We start from the raw sequence: 20,301 nt of genomic DNA on the forward strand, positions 1-20,301 counted from the left end.
CAAATAATTCACTATTGGTTCCTGCTAAAGTTTCTTATGACAGCCTCTGTTCCTCGGTCTCTGCTTTTGTGGACAGTGGAGCTGCAGGAAACTTTATGGACTTAACATGGGCCAAGGCCTTAGGTATTCCTCAGTTAACCTTAAGTAGGTGTATCACCATGCATGGTTTAGATGGGAGTCCCTTATCCAATGGGGTTATTTCTCTATGTACACCTCCGGTTTTGCTCTCGGTGGGAGCTCTACATTCTGAAAAGATTGAGTTTTTTCTTACCCATTGTCCAGCAGTTCCTGTGGTTCTGGGTCACCCTTGGCTGGCCTTTCATAATCCCATCATAGATTGGCAGTCTGGGGAGATTCTACAATGGAGTACCATCTGTGATAAAGAATGTATTACACTTCCTATCCGAGTAGCTGCTGCCAGGTCCGCACATATTCCTGGAGAGTACCAAGATTTTTTGGATGTGTTTTCCAAGGGCAATGCGGATATTTTGCCTCCCCATAGGCCTTATGATTGTACCATTGAGTTAATTCCTGGTGCCACATTGCCTAAAGGAAGGTTATATGCATTGTCTGGTCCTGAAACTGTTGCCATGAATGAGTATGTGAAAGAAAGTCTTGAGAAAGGGTTTATCAGGCCATCTAAATCCCCTTTAAGTGCAGGTTTTTTCTTCGTAGAGAAGAAGGATGGTTCCCTCAGACCCTGCATTGACTTTCGAGCCCTGAATAAAATCTCAGTAAAGAATACTTACCCTCTGCCTCTGATCTCTGTCCTCTTTGATCAGCTACGTTCGGCTGTTATTTTTTCCAAGATTGACCTGAGAGGAGCATATAATCTCATTAGAATCAGATCGGGGGATGAGTGGAAAACGGCATTCAGTACTCAATCAGGTCACTATGAGTATCTGGTCATGCCTTTCGGCCTATCTAACGCTCCGGCAGTCTTTCAGGATCTCATTAATGATGTGCTCCGTGAGTTTCTGGGAAGATTCGTTGTGGTCTATTTAGACGACATTTTGATTTATTCTGACTCTATAGAACAACATGTTACCCAGGTGCGTCAGGTACTTAAGAAATTACGTGAAAATCACTTGTATGCCAAACCGGAGAAGTGTGAATTTCACGTCACGGAGGTATCCTTTTTAGGGTACATTATTTCCCCTCGGGGATTCCGAATGGAACCTAAGAAGCTCCAAGCCATCCTGAGTTGGGCGCAACCCACCAACTTAAAAGCAATTCAGCGCTTTTTAGGGTTTGCGAACTACTACAGAAGGTTTATTCACTCTTTCTCTGACATAGTTGCTCCCATTGTGGCACTCACTAAGAAGGGAGCAGATCCTACCAATTGGTCATGTGAAGCTAAAGTATCTTTTCAGGCCTTGAAACAAGCCTTTGTCTCAGCCCCTGTCCTTAGACATCCCAACCCAGAATTGCCTTTCATCGTTGAGGTAGATGCCTCGGAGGTTGGTGTAGGGGCTATCCTTTCTCAGAAGGATCCAGATTCCCTTGAGTTACATCCTTGTGCCTTTATGTCCAGGAAATTCTCATCTGCTGAATCCAACTACGATGTTGGTAATCGGGAGTTGCTGGCTATTAAATGGGCTTTTGAGGAGTGGAGACATTGGCTTGAAGGAGCGACCCATACCATTTCTGTTTTGACAGATCACAAAAATCTTCAATACATTGAATCAGCTAAGCGACTGAATGCCCGACAGGCTCGTTGGGCTTTATTTTTCACTCGTTTCAAATTCATTATCACCTTCAGACCTGGTTCCAAGAATACCAAGGCAGATGCCCTCTCACGCAGTTTTCTTCCCGCTCAAGACAACAGTCCTGTTACTCTCATACTTCCGCCTTCAGTCATTCAGGCAGGTCTCACACAGGATGTTTTTTCTCAATTGAAGCTGCTTCAACATCAAGCTCCGGGAAATACTCCTGCTGGTCGTCTTTTTGTTCCTGAGTTTTTGAGAGCAACTGTTTTGGAGGAATTTCATGATAGCAAAGTTGCAGGGCATCTGGGAGTCGCTAAAACTTTTGAATTGGTATCCCGCTCAGTGTGGTGGCCTGGTCTTTCTAAAGACATTAAAGAGTTTGTTTTTTCGTGTCAGGTCTGTGCACAGCATAAAGTTCCCCGTTCTTTGCCTATTGGTCAACTTATGCCATTGAATGTTCCTCTTAGACCATGGTCGCATATCTCCATGGATTTTGTGGTGGATCTCCCTCTGTCAGCTGGATGCACAGTCATATGGGTGGTAGTGGACCGTTTTAGTAAGATGGCTCATTTTATTGGTCTTCCCCGATTGCCATCTGCCCAGGGATTGGCAGTCTTGTTCCTCCGTCATGTTTTCAGACTCCATGGGTTACCCACTGATATTGTTTCTGACAGGGGTCCACAATTCATTGCACAGTTTTGGAAGTCTTTTTGTGCTTCGTTAAAAATGAAATTATCATTAACCTCCGGTTATCATCAACAATCAAATGGACAGACTGAGCGAGTGAACCAATCCTTAAAACAATATTTGCGTTTGTACTCGGACAAACTCCAAAATGACTGGTCTGAGTTTCTTCCATTGGCAGAGTTTGCTTATAATAATGCCTGTCATTCCTCCACCAATGTGTCTCCATTTTTTGCAGTTTTTGGTTTCCACCCCAGAGCTAATTCATTTTTCCAACATTCCTCTGTCTCCTCTCTGGCCCTGACCTCTCATCTTAAACTTATTTGGAAAAAAGTGCACATAGCTCTTAGAAAAGCAGCTTTCAAGGAAAAAGATTTTTCGGACAGGTTCCGGCGGCCGTGCACTTTTAGAGTAGGAGACAGGGTGTGGCTGTCGACTCGCAATATCAAACTTCGACAAACCTCAGCCAGATTGGGTCCTAGATTTATTGGACCATTTCTCATTATCAAAAAAGTCAATCCAGTTGCTTTCCGGTTACAGCTACCAAAAACGTTACGAATCGGAAATACCTTCCATTGCTCTTTGCTCAAACCATATGTTTCATCTAGCAGATTTCCTCGTAAAAAACCTCAGGGGAGATCACCAGTTAATGTACAGGGTCAGCAGGAGTTCGTGGTTGAGAAGGTTCTCGATTCCAAGCTGTCCCGGGGTCGGCTTTATTTTTTGGTGCATTGGAAAGGTTATGGTCCTGAGGAAAGGTCGTGGGTCCTAGATGAGGACCTTCATGCCCCAAGGCTCAAAAGGGCATTTTTTCAAGAATTTCCTCAGAAACCCGGATTTAGGGGTTCCTTGACCCCTCCTCAAGGGGGGGGTACTGTTAGGCGCCGAGGGTCCGCTCGTCAGTGCGGCCGGCGCCTAGCAACGGGGACGCCACTGTCGGATCGTGTTCCCCGTTGCTGGGTCTAAGTTTATATCATCACTGGTTTCCTGGCTGTGTAGCATGCAGCTGCACGGCATGTTGTAATTTTCACTCATCTGTTTCCCTGGCCATGCAGCTTGTCAGCTGCATGGCATTTAATCCAATCAGCCTCCAAACAGCTGATTGGAAGACTCTCTGTTAAAAGCACTCCCAGGACTCCTCACAGACGCCGGTGATAGCTTCCTGTTTGCCTGATTCTGCTGCAGAGAGAGTTCCCAGTCCCGGTCTGTTCGTTTGTTCCTGTTCTCAGTGATCCAGTACTCGGAAGTTACCATCTGTTCCTGGAGTCTGACCGAGCACCTTTAACATCTGGTGGTGTTCGTGAGTCGCGGCGCAGCCGTGTGTTGCGGCTTGTCCGCTACTATTTATTATTGTGTTTATTTTGAGTTCTGGAGCTTTGCGGAGGATTCCGCTTCCACAAGATCCACTCTGGTGTCCAGCGGTGCCGGATAGGAGTGTCGGATCTGTGGATCCTTGGTTGTCCTTTTCCCTGGCGGCTAGTCCGCACATACCTTTTGATTTAGTTAAGTTAGCTTGTAACCCCTGGCTTGGTTGCTTAGTCAGAGGGCCCCTTGTTATCTCCCTGTCTCGGACTTCCCCTTGTCTCCCATTAAGACCTGCGGGGGCATCGGGGTTGGGCAGACATAATCCGCCCTTCGAACGCGGCTGCCATGGGCTCAAGCAACCATAGTCTCGCAGGGGATTTCTGATAACACGGGCGAGACAACGGAGTTAGGGCGCCAGGGGTTACTAGGCTCTCCAGCTCCCACAACCTGTATTTCATTCCTGTACTCAGATCTCTGCCATAAGATCTTCTCCAGTCTGGAGTACAGGAATCGTAACATCTACATCAGTCAGTCTAGTGACCATTCACAGTGGTGGTGTCGTCTGCTGCCATATGTCCAGTGCTGCTGTATAATAAGTCCCTTACAGTGTCGCTGTGTTGTCCTGCATCAGACCAATGGTAGTGTCCTGTGCATCAGTCAGTCCAGTGACCAGTCACAGTGGTGATGTCCTCTGCTGCCATATGTCCAGTGCTGCTGTATAATAAGTTTCTTACAGTGTCGCTGTAACACTGGTCTGCATCAGACCAGTGTTAGTGTCCTGTGCTGTATATTATTTACTCCAAATAAAGGGGTTATTAACATTTAATACAAATATAATTTTTACAGGGTTTGCCCTGTGTGGTGTAGGGGTACGCTCGCCTGTGCTGCATATTATTATAATCAGAGCCGGCCCTAACCAATATGATGCCCTAGGCAAGATTTTGGCTGGTGCCCCCTAGCAGCACTGCTGGTACCGCCTCTGACCCTGCACCTCTTTCCCAGCACCATCACCCCTCACCCATAGCAGTCCTTATGTTAGTGTTTGTACCCCCTATATTTTAAATAGGAACAGTTCGCACATTTGGTGCTCAGCCCAAAAAGGGGTGTGTTTTTGCTGGCAAAGGGCATGGCCACACAATAGTAACCCCAATTCCATGTACTCCACACAGTACTGCAACTTTATTCACATGTGATCATGCAATAGTGTTCATAATTCATATTACATCCCACAGTAGTATCACTTTACCTTAAAACGTTACTCCTCACAGTAAAGCCCCTTATTCACATTGCATCACACTGACTTGCTCCTTATTCACATTACTCCACACCCTATCGCTCTTTATTCACATTAGACAACACAGTAGTGCCCTTTCTATACGCAAGGCCACATAGTAGAGCACCTTATACACATAATGCCACACAGTAATGCCCCTTACACATATGAGACACATTATTAATGTCCTTATAAACATAATGTGCCTTACACATTATGACAACCTTTATTAATGCCCTTTTACACATAATGTCCCTTACACAAATGCCGCACATTATTAATGCCCTTATACACATAATGACACACATAGTGCCCCTTACACATATGTTGCACATTATTAATGCCCTTATACACATAATGACACACATAGTGCCCTCTACACATTTGCTGCACATTATTAGTGCCCATATACACATAATGACACATACAGTAGTACCCTGTTACACATATGCCGCACATTATTAATGCCCTTATACACATAATGACACACATAGTGCCCCTTACACATATGTTGCACATTATTAATGCCCTTATACACATAATGACACACATATTGCCCCCTACACATTTGCTGCACATTATTAGTGCCCCTATACACATAATGACACACATACAGTAGTACCCTGTTACACATATGCTGCACATTATTAATGCCCTTATACACATAATGACACACATAGTGCCCCTTACACATATGTTGCACATTATTAACACATTTTTACATGACACACATAATGCTCCTTACATATTCCGAACACTACTGCACAACCAACCCACTCACATGCACACAGCACTCACACTGCCACTAACACTGTGACCTCTGTTTGGATACAGATGTGTCCTCATAAATCTTGCCTCAATGCTAACGTCGGGCACATTTTTATGAAAATGCATTTTATTTGCATTGCTATGTGGCTAGGATGCACAAGCATCTTCTGCTGATTCAAATGATATGCAACATGCCTATATACTGTGTGAGACTGTGGCTGTATCTGCATATGAAATGTTATACACAGAATATAGGCATGCAGCATATCATTTTAATCAGCAGGAGCTGCTGATGCCCCTAGGCATATCAAATGCCCTAGGCAATTGCCTAGTTTGCCTATGGCCAGCTCTGATTATAATAGCTCCAAAAAAAGGGTTGTTATTATTATCCAAATTAATTTTGCAGGCTTTGCCGTGTGTTTGTGTGGTTTAGGGGTAAGCTGTCCTGTGCCACCAATATTGTGCATGTATTACATCTGGGCAAATTCCAGCACATCCAATATTGTTTATGTCGCACACTTGTGTCACTTAACTTAGTCATACAGCTACCTCAGAATATAAAGAAAGGGTATGAGAAAAATAGTGTATCACAGCATTTTAAAGAGAAACACATGCAGGATCCGTCCAAATTACAATTCATGGCAATACAACAGGTTACCAACAATTGGCGAGGGGGAGACTACATGAAAAAAATTAACAGAGAAGAACTCAGATGGATCTTCAATTTGAAGACCCTCACACCAAGAGGACTTAATATAGATTACAATATGGCTGCAGCTTTGTAATCCGGTATATGCACATAAAATGATTTTCTTATTACGTTGCATACATTTCCCCTCATCCCTCCCCCTTACATTCCGCACAATTTCCACCCCCCCCCCAACCCCGTCCCTCATTCATTCATACATGCCCCCCCACTCCTCCCCCCCAACCCAATTCCATGATGAAGGATACCACAACAGAGGTTCACAACATTGCAACCACGGTTTGCCATATACTCATTCATAATCAGTTCATTACATCCAATCAGTAATCCCTCATTAGACTGCTGAATAATGTCATATGTAGCTAGGCTCATCTAACAGTTTAGGTTTCACAACATATAGTATAAATTTAACTGTGAGGTAGGAATATTATCCAATGTAAATGTGGGGTGCTTAGTTTTGCAGCACAATTAAGAAGATAGCAGCACATTTAAGTATGTGAACATGATTGACAGCGATTCCCTTCCAATCACACTGGAGAATGGGAGTTTAAGGACAAATAGGATGGACCAATCAGCGCAGCCGTTACAGCATATAATGGCCGCAGGACACTAAACACGTAACCCTAGACAAAGGCATCCGTGCTGAAACGCGTTGGAAACTTGCTTATTTCTAATCCACACCATCACCACTCACAGCTCCCCTTCTCCAGCTGGAGTAGGTAACACAGCGGCATTCATTACAGACAGCGCGCTCACGTGACATCGCACGTGACGCGCGAACCAGGAAGTGGAAGTACGGGACCCGTGGACGGAGGAGACCGGCTGCTGCTGCAGGAGAGGCGCGCGGACTGAAGGAGACGGAGGACGCGGACAAAGAGGACCAGGCCTGAGGTTGTGGAAGGAAGAGACGCGGTCACCGGCGGCAGGCCAACACCTGCCCCCGGCGGTAAGTGTAAGACACACAGCCTACGACCTCACAACTCAGTGCTGCACATGAGAGGGGACTGACAGGTGGGACGCCGCACTAGTCATACCCCAAACATTCAAACCGGACACAGTTTCAGAGGGTACATAGGCATCCACCACACCTATGGTAAAGGTGACCTACATGGTACACCTGACATTTACCTGAGCTGGGGTCCAATTGGTATACCATTAGGAGGGTATACCTTACAAAGGGTAGTCTGCAGGACACACCTGACAGTGGTTAAGGAACTGTGGGACAAGGACCAAATACAGTATTGAAAATAGGTTGCTGACCTATTCATATCAAAGTTACAATAAAGAGTTTAGTTAGAAACCATATCAGATTGGTCTTTGGTATAAACTTGCAATCAGACATAAACAGTCAACACATTTAAATATCCAAGTACCACTCCCATCCCATCCCCATTTCCTGTAAATCCCCCTAGAGCGCGCTGACCACTCCAAATCACATAAGTCAATAGGAGGTAGGACGCCTCCAGGTTCAGCAGCACTCTTAGCAGTTTTTCCCTCTTGTGAGCGCAGCCTCCATCCTAACTCATTAAGCTACCTCATTGCACCTCTTTTTCTTCTTTGCATGATGTGCTGTTTGGGGCCTAGTTTTTTTTAGTGCCATCCTGTCTGCAACTGCAGTGCCACTTCTAGATGGGCCAGGTGTTTGTGCCGCACACTTGTATCGCTTAGCTTAGTCATACAGACACCTCGGTGCAACCTTTTGGCCTAAAAACAATGGTGTGAGGTGTTTAGAATAGAAATGAGTGGAAATTAATGCTATTGAGGTTAATAATACTGTAGGATCAACATTACCCCCAAATTCTGTGATTTTAGCTGTTTTTATGTTTTTTCCAAAAATCATCCAGATACAAAACCAAAACCAAAACACGAAAAGGGTGGTTTTGGCAAAACCAATCCAGATCCAAAACACGAGCATGGGGGGGTAATTCCAAGTTGAGCGCAGCAAGAATTTTGTTAGCAGTTGGGCAAAACCATGGGGGTAATTCCAAGTTGATCGCAGCAGGATTTTTGATAGCAATTGGGCAAAACCACGTGAACTGCAGGGGAGGCAGATTTCACATGTGCAGAGAGAGTTAGATTTGGGTGGGGTGTGTTCAATCTGCAATCTAATTTGCAGTGTAAAAATAAAGCAGCCAGTATTTACCCTGCACAGAAACAAAATAACCCACCCAAATCTAACTCTCTCTGCACATGTTATATCTGCCTCCCCTGCAGTGCACATGGTTTTGCCCAACTGCTAACAAAATTCCTCAAATTGGAATTACCCCCATGGAACCAGAACCAAAACCAAAACACAAAACACGAAAAGTGCCCGCCGCACATCTCTAGTTTCTGTGCCATTTTCCAATTTCAGGGCATTTACAGTGTCTCTCACACTGTGCCATATCTTACTGTTTCAGTAGCCTGATTATTTCAGGAATATTTGTGCTACCGCACTTGTGTGCAATAATGATATCATGTCTATGTGATCAATTGCATTTTGTGATGTTTATGTGCAGTTGGCTTTTCCCTCATGAAGTGGCCATTGTAAAACATACGTGGCACCCTGAATAGTAAAAGCCAGACCCGTAACTAGGTGTGTGTTGAGTGTGCCTTGCATACAGCACACTCATGGAGGGAGCGCATCGCTGGTGATGGACAGCTCCTCCCTAGTCTGCCCGTACAGCCCCGCCTCCCACTCGACACTCCCAGTTCCAGGTCAAATGTACCTCTCCGACCCAGCGATGTCTCCCCCCACACCACCTTCCCCAAATGCCGGTGCGGGCGCTAGGTTATAGTGCACGGCATTCTAGGAGCGGACTCGGTGGGGGGAGCAAAGGCGCGTGGTGTTCTACACACGGCCTCCCGCCTACCCGCCCTCAAGCACCAGCCAGGCCCAGGTCTGCAGTCCGCCAGAGCCCCCGCCACTGTCGGCTGCCACCCATGCAGTCTGGAGTCCCGGCAGCAGCACAGCACTTGGCCAGCCTCAGCACTGGAGAGAGAGTGCTGACCCCCCTCCCCCTGGTGAGTGCGGATGTTTTTCTCTTTATCTCTCTCTCTCTCTCTCTCTCAGATCCTTCCCCCTGTCTCTTTCATGTTCTTCTCTCCCTCTCTCTCTCTCTCTCTCTCTCTCTCTCTCCCTCTCTCTCTCTCTTCCTCACCCCGACTCTCTCTTTGTAAAAAGGGGTCTCAGCCAGCGTAATGTCTAAAAAGGGGTTTCTGCCAGCGTAATGTCTAAAAAAGGGTCTCTGCCAGAGTAATGTGTAAAAAAAGGGACTCTGCCAGCATAATGTCTAAAAAAGGGGTCTCTACCAGCGTAATGCATACAAAGGGGGCCTCTGCCAGCCTGATGCGAAAAAGGGGGTCTCTGCCAGCCTGGTGCATAAAAAGGGGTCTATGCCAGCCTGATGTGTAAAAAGGGGTCTCTGCCAGCGTAATGTGTACAAAGGGGGTCTCTGCCAGCCTGATGCGTAAAGAGGGGGTCTCTGCCAGCCTGATGTGTAAAAAGGGGGTCTGTGCTAGCCTGATGTGTAAAAAGGGGGTCTCTGCCAGCCTGATGTGTAAAAAGGGGATCCCTGCCAGCCTGTTGCGTAAAAAGGGGTCTCTGCCAGCCTGATGTGTAAAAAAAGGGGTCTCTACCAGAGTAATGTGTAAAAAGGGGTCTCTGCCAGCGTAATGTGTACAAAGGGGGTCTCTGCCTGCCGTAATGTGTGATAGGGGCTCTACCTGCCGTAATGTGTGACAGAGGTTCTGCCAGGTGTAATGTGTGCAAATGGCGCTACTGTGTGGCGTAATTTGAATAATTGAGACTACTGTACAGCGTAATATGAATATGTATTATTTTATGTCCATGCCTTTTCCCCATGAAGCCACCACGCCCCTGTAATTTTGACGCACGGCCACGGTGTACACTGGCCCTGTTTTGTACGGGGGGGGGGGGGTGTTGATGCTGTCTCTTGCACACAGCGCTAAAATGTGTTGTTACGGCACTGGTAAAAGCCTCATCATTGCAGGGCTGTGGTTACACATAAGCTAATGTACTGCTACAGCAGATTTGTGTTTCTTAGTGTTCCTTGTCTTATATCTTCCTTCTATCCACATGCTTTTAAAATGTAATTTTATTTATACAGTAACTCTATAAAATGAAAATGAAACTTAGGGGGTCATTCCGAGTTGATTGCTCGCTACAACATTTTGCAGTGCTGCGATCAGGTTAAATCTCAGCAAAACTGCACATGCATATGCACTGCAATGTGCAGGCGCGTCATATGGGTACAAAGAGGATCGGTGCTGGGCGATGGATTTAACAAAGAATCCATTTGCACAGCCAATTGCAAGGTGATTGATAGAAAGAGGGCATTTGTGGGTGTCAATTGACAGTTTGCTGGGAGTGTTTGAAAAAACGCAGGCGTGTCCAAGCATTTGCAGGGTGGGTTTCTAACGTCAATTCCGGGACCAAAAAGTCTGAAGTGATCGCAGCGGCTGAGTAAGTCCAGAGCTACTCAGAAACTGCAAAAATCTTTTTTGTGCTGTCGGCTGCAAAAGCATTCGCACACTTGCAAAGCTAAGATACACTCCCCTATAGGGGGCGACTATCTGATCGCAGCGCTGCAAAAAGTTGCTAGCGAGCGATCAACTCGGAATGACCCCCTTTATGTTTCATGTTAAAGAAGAAACCCAATTACAAAACTGTGCAGTCTTTGGATCTGTTTGAATGCATCTGTGAATACAGACGCATCTTCCACTTTCAAGTCTATTGCTCACGGGTCTGAATAGCAAAACATGGTGTCGCATGATGTGCTGAAGTTACTAATGAGATAGTGCATGCTGCATCTTGTGTGAACGGAGAATAACATGATTTTTTTCTGGGTGGCGATTGGATGAACATTAACGGAGCGGCTATTTTTGATGGGATTTTCATGGGGGTGTTGTGGCCATGTATGTAAAGCTTTGTGCATTTATGCATACAGGATAAGTGATGCCCATTTCTGATGGGGGTGGTGCAAGTGTCAATGTTAATGATGGCAGTTACGTCTGGCAATGCTAGAACAGTGGGCAGGGTGGGTTTGCACTTTAATTTCCAAAAATTACGGCTTAGGGCCTGATTCAGAAAAGTAGCTGCAAGGGCAATTTTCTTCGCAACACAACTGCAGATATCAGCAAGTGAAGCTGCTGCCCAGAAATGAAAAAAAAAAAACAACACTCACCAGAGCTACTGCAACTCATTTGCAATTGAGTACACATACGCAGCCTATACACAAGAGCAAGGAACATCAGACTGAAGGGTAGACTTATTGCTATGCAGACTGGACACAGGCACCATGCTTTTGTACATTAGGGCTAGCAGCATAGTTGACAAAAGATATAGAGGTCTATGTACCATGGAAGTTATTCCGCGGCACTGCGCATGTGCAGGCACCATCCTGCATGTGCACGGGTGCAAAATGCAATGTGATCGCAACAGCTGCGAAAGTTTCTGCCTGACTGACAGGTAAAGGCATTCACGAGGCGGCCGGGGGCGGTGACAGAGCTTTGCAGGGGCAGCGCTGGGAAAATGGTTGCAGGGCAGTGGCATTTTCGGGGAGGCTGCATTATGTCACACACAGCCGCTCCGATTTAAGAAATGGTGGCTGACCGCCTGCATACGCAGCCTGGCTGAGGATTCAGAGGGGTCATCCACAGTTGCTGTTGCTGCATGCAAAAGAATGGATTGCAAAGTCTGCTTTTTAGCAGAATTTGCAATCTGTACTGAATAACCCCCTATGCCTTGGAGAAAGATGAAGTGGACGGAGATAAAGTACCAGCCAATCAGTGTGTGTGTGTGTGTGTGTGTGTGTGTGTGTGTGTGTGTGTGTGTGTGTGTGTGTAAATCTCTTATACTAGCTAGTGCCTCCACAGACACTGACCTCACTGCACGTCTCTGGTTCATGTCCAAGATGAACTGCTTTCCTGCCATTCATTCTGGTATTTGTGATCTGGAGACTCCCCTTGTCAATCATGGTTCCTTTCCTGGGATAAGGTTCCTGGGATACTGGCTGAAAGTGTTTCCTTACTGGCCAGAGAATGGCTGTAGACCTGTGTAAACTTCATAACATAGTACCCGACTTCCTGGTGGCTCTCTATGGGAGAGAGCAATCAGTTCAGCTCAAAATGGGGGTGGTACATTGGTGTGATGTATAAAGAGGGATGAGTTAGAGGCATGAAAATTAAAATGAGGTGGTACAGTGGTGTGGTAGCGACAATCGTGCCATCATAGGCACACACACACACCCTGCTATATAATTCCATCAGCCTCCCGGACCGCCCATTTTGCTCTCTAAGTGGACCGCCGGGCAGGGGATCAAGTTGAGGAGACTTGCCCGGTCGTCCGGGGGCTGGGAAGGACCATTCCAGGAGAGAAGGCAACTATGCTTCATAAACATCTCAATTGGGATTAGATAATTATCTCTGTTCTCTGCACCTCGATAATAGTGTGGTTTGGCTTGGCCCCCAACCCATGACAGGAACAGACTACTGTCAAAGTAAAAAAATATTACATAAAGAGAACATACAAACCACACACATTTAAGTCGCTATACTTGCAAATATGCGCAGCGAGCACAGCAATATATGGTAACACACGCATTTACACGGACATGCCACAGAAATGGATTCGACACTTATTTCATACAGTACATAATTTTAATAATATCAAGCGCCAGACATCATGGTGATTTAAAATCACCTAATGAATTAATGTCATGAATGTGTATTATTTGAACGGAACCAGATACACCTGTCATGTTTACTTTTAAAACAAGCAGATTGGTGTGTAGATTAATTTGATACTTGTTATTAAGTTGTAGGACATTGCAGCAGATAGTTATGATTGAATGTATAAAAGCTAAAATCACTTTGTTAGAACAATGAATGATACAGTGAACAGGGCTGAACCTGATCAGCATATGCAAAGAAACTGGTGACTCATGAGTCCCCTCCCCCAGAAACTTGCTAACATAGTGATTACACTGGAGCCCACTTGCTTTTTGGACTCAGACAGAGATGGAGGTCTTGCATGATTACACAGAGGAAAGAGAGGAAGAGAGAGTCATATGGAGGGACAAACTTATATGAGAAAGACCTGGTAATTGTATCGCTGGCATTTAACTGTAACTATATGTAACTGTGTTTTAACTATGTTCTAACTGTTTACTGTGTGAGTTGTATTCATGAAACTATAGGTATACTGTACTTTGTAATATATATTGAATCCATATCCTTTTAGCAACAAATATATACATCAATGAGCTTTGGAACTCAGATAATGTGTGGGTGTATTGTTTTCTCTTATCGGATGCAGTGTTGTGCGATGTACAGCGCACATTCATGGGATATGGTTATAAGATGTGCAGGCATTTACAATATATATTAGAGTGGGCATTTTAAATATTTGTGAGAAATCAATTTGGCATTCATAGATGGGGGCTCTCACGGGATAACACATTATTAATGATGCACTGTACATTACAAACGCCGCTGTGATCGACTGGCTAATGATGGACGCATCGCAAAATGCTGACGAATCACATCCACGTGTATTGTGTTGTGTTATTAGTAAGATGCTGATATGAAATTTAAGGGACAATGCGTTTCTCATAATATTTAAGATGCTAAAATGTATTTTTATTGTTGCAAAACAAGGTTCAAATAAGTCATATTGTGTTTGATTCAGATTGGATTGCTTATCTGTTAAGTAGGGTTAAAAGTACATTTAAAAGTTGCTGCAATAGCCTTGATATAGTGTTTTTTTTTTAACTCAGGCCTAAAATAACTTCAGGTGCTTGCATGGTGTGTGATTTCTTTGTGACAAAGGAAGCCGCATGGTCTGTCCTCCATTTTGGACTAACCACATGGCCTGTCCACCATTTTGTGTAACCCTCATGGATGTGGAAGGGGGAGGAGCAGCGGCCATTTTGGGAAGGTCATTTTTCTAAATGGCTGATTTTCAGTCTGCTCAAGAATAATCAGCTTTCCTTTGTCACATGAAACACAATTTATGAGTTACCAATGCATTTATTTAACCCATGCCATAGTCAATTACAAATAGTTTCAATGGGGCTTAGTGAAAGTTAATAGTGAGATGAATACTTAATGTAACAAGTACACACAGATAAAAAAAACAAAGTTTTTTTTTGTTTTTTTCTTTTACCTCTAGGATTTAGGTAACTCTGCTTGCTATAAGATAGCAATTGAAATGTTAATTAACCTGTGTAACTGCTTTTTCTTAGCAGTGAACAACCTCTTGAACAGGCAGTCAAAAGCACACAGCTTTGATATGCAAATTAGAAGCACTAAATGGGTCAATGAGTTTCAGAGGAGACCAGTGAATGATACATATATATAATATTATTATAATTATGTGGGTGTTTATATCAATGTATGTTCTGCAAGATGGCTTGAATCATATCATTTAAATTATTGATTATTGCTAGAGTCATTATAGATCTGTGTGAATCCGGAGATATTTGTTGCTATATGGTTAAAACTAAAATAAATATTTAAGGAAGTAAACGTAAAACACAAACACAGTCTGGCCTAGTTAAAAAGGTTTATACAGAAAGAAACTGTGTTGGGTTAAGTGAGCGATTATAGGTAATATCACTTACATTTATAGAAGTGTGGGATTTGTACTATTGCAGACGTACGGTTTTTGTACACGTGTCTCGGACAAAGTACGGGACTTCATACTCAACATAAAGACATACGCACGGTCGCGTGTTTATGCAACGTGCGTAAGGGTACGACCGCTAAGTACAAATTACACAATAGTCTCTTTTAGTTTAGGGGCGGGACAGTAGCCACGCTACATTAGCACAAATTGCTCGGTTTCCAAGATTTAGTTTAAATAAAACCTTTTTTACTGTATTGCCTCTGGGAGTAAAGCTGTTTATCTGAATGAAAGATAATTTTCTGTACAGAAAAACCAAAGTGTATTTGAGTGAGCGAACGTGAGTGAGTGAACGTAACAAAGAACGTAGTGGACCCAGGGAATTCGGGATCCCGTCGAGTGGTACATCAAGTGAGTGGAGACTTGGTGGCGTGAGACAGCTGACTCATGTTAATATAGATTTAAGTACAAAGGAGCAAGGTAGGCAATTGTGTTAGAGTACCACGGCCCAGGGGGTTAATGAAGGTTTACCCATTTAGGTTTTTTTATACGCTCCGGCTGAGGTTTCGCAGCTTGTGATTCGATTACAGTGGTCGTACGGCGGATAAGTAACAAGTACCTATACGCTGTGCGATTGGACCGCGCGTTCATGGGTGCAATATTTAGCGCAACGTGATAACCTTTTTACGAGCTTTGCGTAAAATCGCGGTATCATTAGCGCTGTATATAGCATACGCAAGCGTGATTTGTGTATAATAAAGGTTTAGGGAGTTTTCGCTGGCCTCTCTCAGGAAATCTCCAACGGCCTATATTTACTAGAAAGGGTAAGTTATTCCCAGAAACTTCCAGTAAATAGAGGTTACATAGGGGCCCTAAATTGGGTACATTGCCTTCGCTATCGACAGTGTATGGTAGTACTGGCCAACATGGGCGGTGAGCAGGTGAAGAGCGCTCTGAGAACTTTCACCGTTGCTTTATATTGAGTATTTTGTTTTTTTGTGGGATTAGCCGAAAGGGCAATACCTGCAAAATATGGGGGCCAGTTGCTCAAGTAAGGGACGTTCAACCAGGGTTCAGGTTGACATACCGCGGCCCAGGGGGTCAGCGAGGTTCATAATGTGTGAGAAGCATGGACCACACACAGAAGTTTTATGCAATGAATGGGAACGTATGACTGCGGGAGATAGAGAACCATTCCCTAAGGTAGGGTTCCCTATGAACTTAGATGGACAGGACACTGGAATGATGGCTGGGATAGTCCCAGTAGAGATAAGACACACAGAAATGTTTTTTTAAGGGGAGTAGACCAAGTAGAGAATCACTTCCCCGTAGTGTCCAATCCAGTTGTCAAATTTTTATAAAATCTTCTTCACCTCTACAAAACTCATCTGTCACCAACCTCTATTCTGTTTCTCTACAGTTTCCTCTTCATCTTTTGCGTTCACACAGGGTGGTACAATACATGGACCCAAGTACAGTTCAAACTCCACATGCCTAGGTCTTTCAGAGTTCTGCCCAAACCCAATATATCTCAACAGCACGATAACACCAGTATTACTGCAGTGTGCCTTGTCATGCACAAAGGGTAGAGAATGGGAATACTGGTGAAGGGAAATTTTGTATAGACACTGATATGCCTGTTGGTGAATGGCAAACCTGACATTTTCTGTTTCCATTTTCTTCTTCCTTCTCTCCTCTAGAGATGTTTCTTTTTCTTTTCTTTTTCTTTTTGAGTTATGCTCATGGTACTCTACATTGCAAACACACGATAGTTAAATTAAGATACAAAAATTTGTGTTCCCTGCAGGAAGAGGCAGTCTGGAGGACAAAGGGGTATGGCCTGGAGTCCTCAGGACTGTGGGCAGGTGGACACGGTACGCCAGTAGCCCTCAGAGCATACCTTCCAAGTCTAGCTGAGGTGGCACATGGTCTGACTCATCTAGGCAAAGAGGGTAGGTACAGGCTGATGAGAGCCTACTGGTGTGCGCCAGGATTCTATTCTCATGCAGGTAAGAGAGCAATGACCTGTCTTACTTGCTTGAGGAAGAATATTGGTAAAGTAATACCAACAGAGCCATCCCATATCCCTCCTGCAGATGGATCGTTTCAGGAAATACAAATCAACTTCGTACAGTTAACACCCTTTAGGAATTATTGTTATGTATTGGTGTGCACTGATGTTTTCTCAAACTGGGTAGAGGCATTTCCTGCCGCCACGGATGCTGCTGTGTTTACCGCAAAGAAAAATTGTGCTGAAATTTGTGTGTAGATAATGGTACCCCTAAAGGTTTAGCAAAGCTTGAAATTGTACTATTGTGATCATAGATACTGCCACTAGTATTATGTAGCTACTGAACCACTCCCAGATCTTCACTCAACGAATCACCCTCTTCGAAATTTGTTTTTGTTTTGTTATTTGTGTCTTGTTGGGTTGTTTTTGGAAGACAACCTCATGTCATGATTGATCCGCACAATGATCAGAAATACACCAATGAGGTGACAATGCAGTACCTTGTTGAGATGAGCCAGCATTTGAGAACTTGACAAAAGAACTTGAAACTGTTGATTGCTGGTATGCCAAATGCTAACTGTATTGATTATGAACCAAGAGACTGTGTGATTGTCCTAACGCTCAGGTTGCCTAATAGACGGGTGGGAAGGATCATACCAAGATTTGTTGACAGCACTAAAGGTCGCCGAAAGAGAGATTTGGGTCCACTCGTCCCACTGCAAGAAGGTCACTGACCCGGAGAGAACTCGTGACAAAGTAGTTTATTGCTCACATTCATCGAGTTTGTGAACTGTGTGTTCGAAGTGAACTGTGTGTTCAAAGAGCAAGGTGGAGAGCAAAGTGAACTGTGTGTACCAAGTGAACTGTGTATTTAAAGAGCAAGGCAAAGAGAACCTTGTATCACCAGAGACTCTGTTCCGTGAAGACTGAGAGACGGCACTGTTGGACATTACCTGAGCGTACTAAAGGACTGCAGATAGACCAGTCATTGTAATTGATTTGTTATGAACAAGAGTTGTTTTGTTCTATTTCTCTTTTCTCTCTTTCCCGCTGACAAACATTTTCTTTCAGGATATTCTATTTTTGTGAGGTTTTTTTATGAGGAGTCGAGTGTGGGACTGGAACTGGTTCTGTAGGAAGGAGTGATCTCCTTATAGGATCTCAGGATTAGCCGATCAGTTTGTTAAAATCAGAGAAAAATCAAAGGTCTAGTAGTTATGGAGTTCAGAGGTAATCAGGAACAGTCAGACAATGGCTATTCACACACTGCAGATAAAGAGCTCACTAACATATGTGGAAGAAAGGTTTATGAGTGGCTCTCCCTGAATTCCGAAGGTTTATGTTATTTAGGAAGGACACTACTTATAACCCTTGTTCAATGATTAAACAGACCTAGCATACGTTCCAGAAATGGAAACAAAGTTCAGAAAATGATAGGAATATGTAGATCACGAAAATTTTATATGTCACTGTCACGATTTGTTTGTGTCTTTTTCACCTACCACGCAGAACCTCAATAGAATCCAAACATCAGTGTACAAAGACGTAGGTACATGTATGTGTGAAATGTTTGCCGTAAATCAGACATTATAGGCCAAAGCACTGTCCCGGCATACTCTATAGGTTGAATGTTGTCCCACACCCAACCAGTGGTCCCGTGCCTGCCGAGTGCATATAGAGGATGTCTCCTCCTCCCTGTCTCCCCCAAATATAGTCAAGTGTCTGATTTGCGAAATGCATACATACTTGTGTCTAGGTCATCGATAATGGTATGAAATATTTTTTTTTCTTAAGTTAATAATTGATGGCAGTTATTGTTTACTGCCAAAGGGTGGACTGTCAAAGTCAAAAAATATTACATAAAGAGAACATACAAACCACACACATTTAAGTCGCTATACTTGCAAATATGCGCAGCGAGCACAGCAATATATGGTAACACACGCATTTACACGGACATGCCACAGAAATGGATTCGACACTTATTTCATACAGTACATAATTATAATAATATCAAGCGCCAGACATCATGGTGATTTAAAATCACCTAATGAATTAATGTCATGAATGTGTATTATTTGAACGGAACCAGATACACCTGTCATGTTTTACTTTTAAAACAAGCAGATTGGTGTGTAGATTAATTTGATACTTGTTATTAAGTTGTAGGACATTACAGCGGATAGTTATGATTGAATGTATAAAAGCTAAAACACTTTGTTAGAACAATGAATGATACAGTGAACAGGGCTGAACCTGATCAGCATATGCAAAGAAACTGGTGACTCATGAGTCCCCTCCCCCAGAAACTAGATAACATATTGATTACACTGGAGCCCACTTGCTTTTTGGACTCATACAGAGATGGAGGTCTTGCATGATTTTACAGAGGAAAGAGAGGAAGAGAGAGTCATATGGAGGGACAAACTTATATGAGAAAGACCTGGTAATTGTATCGCTGGCATTTAACTGTAACTATATGTAACTGTGTTTTAACTATGTTCTAACTGTTTACTGTGTGAGTTGTATTCATGAAACTATAGGTATACTGTACTTTGTAATATATATTGAATCCATATCCTTTTAGCAACAAATATATACATCAATGAGCTTTGGAACTCAGATAATGTGTGGGTGTATTGTTTTCTCTTATGGGATGCAGTGTTGTGTGATGTACAGCGCACATTCATGGGATATGGTAATAAGATGTGCAGGCATTTACAATATATATTAGAGCGGGCATTTTAAATATTTGTGAGAAATCAATTTGTCATTCATACTACAGTGAATCGTTAAGATAGCGGAAAAAATCATAGGGACAAACCTCCCAGCAATTGAGGATATCTATTGGGCAAGGGTCACGACCAGGTGGGAAGGATCATTGATGACCACTCCCACCCCGCTCACGTCATGTTCCGTCGGCTGCCATCTGGCAGACAGTACAGCTTGCAGCTGGCGAGAACTGCTAGACACAGGAACAGTTTCTTCCCCCAAGCAACTATCTTAGTTAATTCGATAACTGCCTAGCCCATATCATGTCATACACGTAACATGTACTCAAGTATCCGTCATGCTTCTCTTCCCTATGTTATGTCATGTGTTGTATCTTGTCTCAGAACTGTGGTCATCGGAAACAACTTCCTTGTGTATTATGTACTGATATACTTGGCAATAAACTGATTCTGATTTTCCGGTTAAAATACCATTTTCATTTTTACG

Source organism: Pseudophryne corroboree, chromosome 6, assembly GCF_028390025.1.
Source record: "Pseudophryne corroboree isolate aPseCor3 chromosome 6, aPseCor3.hap2, whole genome shotgun sequence".
Classification (NCBI taxonomy): Eukaryota; Metazoa; Chordata; class Amphibia; order Anura; family Myobatrachidae; genus Pseudophryne; species Pseudophryne corroboree.